Raw genomic sequence first — 6,000 nt, 5'->3', positions numbered from 1 at the left:
TGACCATTCTCATAGCCACCTCTAATACCTGTATAAGAGGTGGCTATGCCATTCTCCATTATCATAACTTCAGTTGAGTAGAGAATCGATCGCAAATAGTTTCATTTGTACTGAGGGTACTCACATATTGAAGATTACTCTTGAAACACTGTACTGAATTGGATGTGTTGTGTAATAGTTATCATAATTCTGGGTGGTACTGATTGTGATAATATGTTGCTAAAATTCTGCTCATCAAATCGAAATCAAATTGATTCAATAGCTTTTAGGAATCAGTTTGTGGATGGATGATAACCCTTGAAATCCTCCCAGTTCAATACAGAATATACTTTTTAGTGTCACACTTCCCTTTTATATGATTTCGACATCATCTCCTGTACTGTGATGAGGGATTCTCAAAAGTTCTATAATTTTATTGTTTCATTAAAATACTTCTTTTACAAATTTCCTCCTAGATATCACTTTAGGCTACACGTGAGATAAAAATCTACTTCTCAAAATACACCAAATCTTCTTTCCGCTTTTGTCTCTGAACTTATTCTGATTGAAACTTAAATTCTATGAAATGATTAGAAACCATGAATGTTATACAAGAAACTCTGAAGTTTCATTGTTTGATATTATGTCGAGATACTAGACTCTAATGCCATGTTAAAGAAAGTTAATCAGCGGAGGATCAATAAATGGGTTTCTAAGAAACCATTCTTCTTCTTTTGGGATATGAGAGAATAAATACCAGACAATTCCCAATCAATCCAAAATCTTAGTGAAGAATTATTCTTACAAACATTTTATTCGATGTTGTATATCCATTCTTATCTACCATCAATATTCAAACTTGGAATTTAAAAAGTAGAAACACTCACTTTTAGAAGGGACGACGGTTTAATCTGCTGTGGGTCATCTGGAGACTGAGGTTACTCCCAGTATTATAATATACTGTATTTTGTATTGTATGAATCATATTTTGAACAACATGAACAAGACCCACTCACAAGAATAGATTCCCAATTTTTCCTCATATAACAATCATGTTCATGTATTTTGTATCTCATGAAAACACACATACTCCAACAATTTACTGACATTGCATGCAATCCTACTATAACCTCTGACTTTCATTCTATTTTAGAATAGAATTACCAACTACATACCTTCACTCATAAATGTGAGAATCACTTAACTCAATTTCGGACAATCTGAACAAGATCCACGCACCACAATAGTCTCCCATTCTTCCTCATATATAACGGCAGCAATCTCAAGTACCAATTTGTCAGAGCGGAATATCATTGTGCAGCGATCGGATTTTAACAGCAATACATCGGACAGTGATTTATCGATGATCGAAAATGAATCAAACGATGCTATCAAGTGCCTCCAGATAGATATAGATATCGCGTTCTTCAATAATGATAGATATGGATATCGCGTTCATCAATGATAGATATAGATATCGCGTTCACCAATGATAGATGGATATAGATATCCCCTTCATCAATGTGTAGCAGCAATATCGACATCCTGAATCCGATATGAAGTGTCTGCATGCCTCCACAATCCAACATGGCCGCCGTTGAAGGGGACAAAACCTACTTCTGTCAATTGATCCATCCACTTCCACTTTCATTCATGCAATCGCATCAATCCAATTTCCTATTCGGAGTCGAGGAGTGAATTCCTATCATCATTATCGTGTATTCCGTACAAAACCATCACTTCTACAACCGTCACCTATATCTATCTCTACATGACTATATCCAACCGTCATGTATAGTTGATCATGGAGCTTACATATCTGTAGAATTGGTTACTTCTGTACATCACCATCTCTAACCGTCACCTATAGTTTCGCTTGTAACTTATACAGAGTGTTTCAGAAGTAGTGTCGAAAATTTTAGGGTATTGTTCCTGGATGATAGGAGACTACAAATGTCGTATTTGAAGTGTCCAAAACTCAGCGGTTACTCTTATAGCTGCCATTTTGTTTTTTTAACTTGAGAATTTTTCAAAATGGCGGCCAGTTTGAATTTTTGATTGCTAATTTCACAAAACCCGTTCACTTCAAAGAAAATCTACAAGATACAAAAAAGTTAGCAAATTTTATCAAGATTTCAAAGAAACAACATTTATCAGGATTGGACGAAGAATGAAAGAGAAATTTATTATTTTCGTATTGTATGCATACGAAATGCACAATTTAAACATCAATATTACATTTTTAATTTCAATTGTATTGAAGATGAAGCTTTGAAACTCGGTATTGCTTGATATGGCCATCCAGCTGATTTAACAATGTTTTCCAGATGAAAATCTTCCAGATGATTTTCGTTTTTGTTCAAGATCATGTATGCTGTTCGAGAATAAATCAATTCCTCTGTTATTCACCGACCAATCTTGATAAATGAGGTATCCTCGAATAAAATCTTTATAAAAGATTTTATTCAATAAATTCTTGATAAAATTTGCTAACTTTTTCATCTCCTGTAAAGTTTTTGTGAAGTGAACGGTTTTCGTGAAATTGGCAATCAAAAACTAAAAATGGCCGTCATTTTGAATATGTAAAATTTTTTTATTTTATTTTTTGAAGTTGAGTCTTTTCAGCATAAATATTCATGCCAAATTTCAGATAAATACATTATTTCGTTCTTGAGATAAAAATGCTCAAGTTAAAAAAACAAAATTACAGTCATAAGGATTATCGCTGAGTTCTGGACACTTGAAATACGACATTTGTAGTCTCCTATCATCATTCATTCATTCATTATTTTACAAAGGCGACTTCCTAGAAGTATTTTAAGCCTAGGTGATGATGATGGGATGAATGATAATACAATGAAGGTAGAGTTATGAATGAATAAAGATGATGGGTTATGTCTTCCACTTGAATTGATTTGAGTCCACTTTTCAGTCCAGAAATAAAAAAACTAGAAATTTGAGTGTAGAGAATTTCATGGATGGACAGAGTGATCAACAAAGCTGTATTGGAGCGAATGGATAAGGATTTGGAAGTGATGAACATCATCAAGAGCAGGAAGCTTGCATATTTTGGCCATATAATGCGTAATGAAGAAAAATACGGCCTGCTGAAATCCGTTCTCCAAGGAAAGATATATGGCAGAAGAGGACCAGGAAGAAGGAGAATATCATGGCTGAAAAACCTGCGTACCTGGTTCTCCAAAACTACAACAGAACTTTTCAGGATGGCTGTAAATAAGATATCCATAGTCAGGCTGATCGCCAATATTCGGAACGAATAGGCACTAGCAGAAGAAGAAGAAATTTGAATTTGATTTGATTAAAAACCGAATATAATAGAATGATTACATTCAATAAACTATCATAACTTGAAAATAGTGAGTTATTAAGAAAAGTTGAAAAAACTAAAAACTCTGCCCTAAAATGTTCGACACTACTTATGAAACTTCTGAAACACCCTGTATATAATTATGTTTCTCCATCATCATATCTAAGCCGTCATCTACAGTTTTGCATTTAGTTTACATACTTGTGTTGGAATTGGCTACTACCGTACTCTACATTACTTTAACTACACAACCATCACTACTGCAACCGTGACTTATATCTATCTCTACATCACTATATCCAGCCGTCACCTATAGCAGCGCATGTAGTTTAGATATCTGTATTTTGATTGACTACACCTACTATACATACATCACTACCGCAACTCAAACCTACACTTGAGCATGCAGTTATATATCTGTAAAGCAGCTTCTATTCTACATCACGATATCCAACCTCCACCTACAGTTACGCATGAAGCTTACATATATCTGTATCTGAATTACCCTATATCTGAACAGCATGCATAATTCCATCATAGACTCAGCTACATTTCACTCTGAAGAAGCATACATCAACATCACTTGATGTATTGGGAAAATAGGGTTATTCAGTTCTCCAGTGGTAGGAAATGAACTCAAAAAGGCTTCAATACCTTCAACAATTCAAAGGCCTACTGCATTTCGAAGCGGATAATTACATTTGTATGGGACACTCGACTCGAGTATACCGTTGAGTAGGGGAATCTCTACTTGTAATGCATGGAGTTTTAATGTGGCTTGTGGTGAAGAGGACAATATTGATTCATTGTTGTCATCAACAATAATCAACAATATATAATTAGCAAATAATATAAAATGTACAAAAAAAAATTTTTAGTTGGGATAATAATCTCATACGAGGGAATCTCAATCTCTTATTATTTTATTTATAATAAGAAATTGTTTCTTGAGCCTGAGAATCTCCTTAGGAATCTAATTTTCTTAAGATCCTCAAGAATCCAAACTTCTTTTGAGAATCTAGAGTAGTGATAAGTCAATTATTCACAATTTTCCATAATAGCTCTTATTATTGAGATAAACGTTCTTTTGGATGGAAGAGGGATGGAACATTCTATTAATCTACTGAACTTCTTAATTCTGAATTGATGAATTTGGAATTCTAAGGGCCGTTCGCACAGTGACAGTTTAAACTAAATTTTATTTTAAACTGGATTAAATCCGTATCAAGTCTAGTTTGTTATATTGTGTTTCATTTTGAGTCTAAGCTTTGACTGTGCAAACGGCCCTTAAAGTGGAATTTAGACTACAAGAACTGGAATTAGAATGATATAATTGTATTGGTTTGGGTCTCTCTTCCTCTATTTCGTTGAATCTATCCTTTGAATGTTATGGCTGTTCTATAGTAATGCTATAAATTGAAACAAAATACCTATCTATGAAACCGGAGCCAGGAATTGTTATAAATTGTCAAGAAATAAGGTCCTGAATGTTAACGTTCAAGTTCTCAAAACGTATCCTCATCTCCCTACCATGTATCCTCATTGTTTCAATTTCCTCTTCCCTCATTAATACCATCACATCATCTCATTGAAGTTCTTATTTCCCCTCCATAATTTTATTCATGTCAAACACCTTTTGAAGCACCATTATTGCATTGTGGTTATCAATATTCAATGGGAATTATCTAAAACTTCCATAGTTGATCTGCCAATTTCTACTGCCTTATTGTTTCAACTGAACTGAATACAAATCTAGAATACCGGATTTCGTAGTGGCTGCGAAAAAATTCCTCTGAGCCCTCCTGTTGCAGCTATCTATAATTCGATGAAAAATTCTATAGAGTTGATCTGACAGAGCTTCTATAGTTCATCTGCTAATTTTAATTGAAGAGGCCTTATTGCTTAAACTGAACTGAATACAAATCCATGATACTGAATTCCGTAGTAATTGCGAAAAACTTCTCCTGCAGTTATCTATAGGAATTCAATAAGAAATTTTAAAGTTAATCTGCAAATTTTTACTAAATTCCTCATGACAGAAGAAGCCGTACTACTTCAACTGAACTGAATACGAATCTAGAGTACCGGATTTCGCAGTAATTGTTTCAGAAACTAGATGACAAGGCAAGGCTGGCTGTAGTGGTTTGTGGTTTCCTACAAACTTCAGTCACGTGATCCTCGCCATACCAGACAGTCACGTGTGACCCTGTTCGCTCTATATAATATATTCAACTATGGCTATATATCTCCAAGTCCTATATATTTGCAACTAAAATCGGTTTTGTCTGATGGTTTGGATGCAATTGTGGTGCCCCTCATCATGGCTGGCTGCTTTTCTTGACGGTCTCATTTCATCCTAACCGAGAAAATAGGAAAGAGTCGGTAGACATATTGACTCAAATTGGATAGAAAATTGAAGTGTGGTAAATCTATTGGCCTACATTTTTCAGCGCTGCTTGTCTGAACTCCATTTGCATCACTTTTGCGTCAGCTGATATTGGAATTCTTAGTCATACTCAAGGAATTCATTATAGATGCTGTGAATATTATTCAAATTCAAGCAGCGCTTCTTCCTCTTTTCAAGATAACCTTGATTTGAATTATTGACAAATGATCGAAGTTAGAGCCCTTGAATGTGAATGGTTGGTAAAAATTAATATGCAAATATTGTGTGTGATTAATATTGCAAAATA

The sequence above is a fragment of the Nilaparvata lugens genome, chromosome 11, assembly GCF_014356525.2.
Source record: "Nilaparvata lugens isolate BPH chromosome 11, ASM1435652v1, whole genome shotgun sequence".
NCBI classification, from domain to species: Eukaryota; Metazoa; Arthropoda; class Insecta; order Hemiptera; family Delphacidae; genus Nilaparvata; species Nilaparvata lugens.
This window is presented reverse-complemented; position numbering follows the sequence as displayed.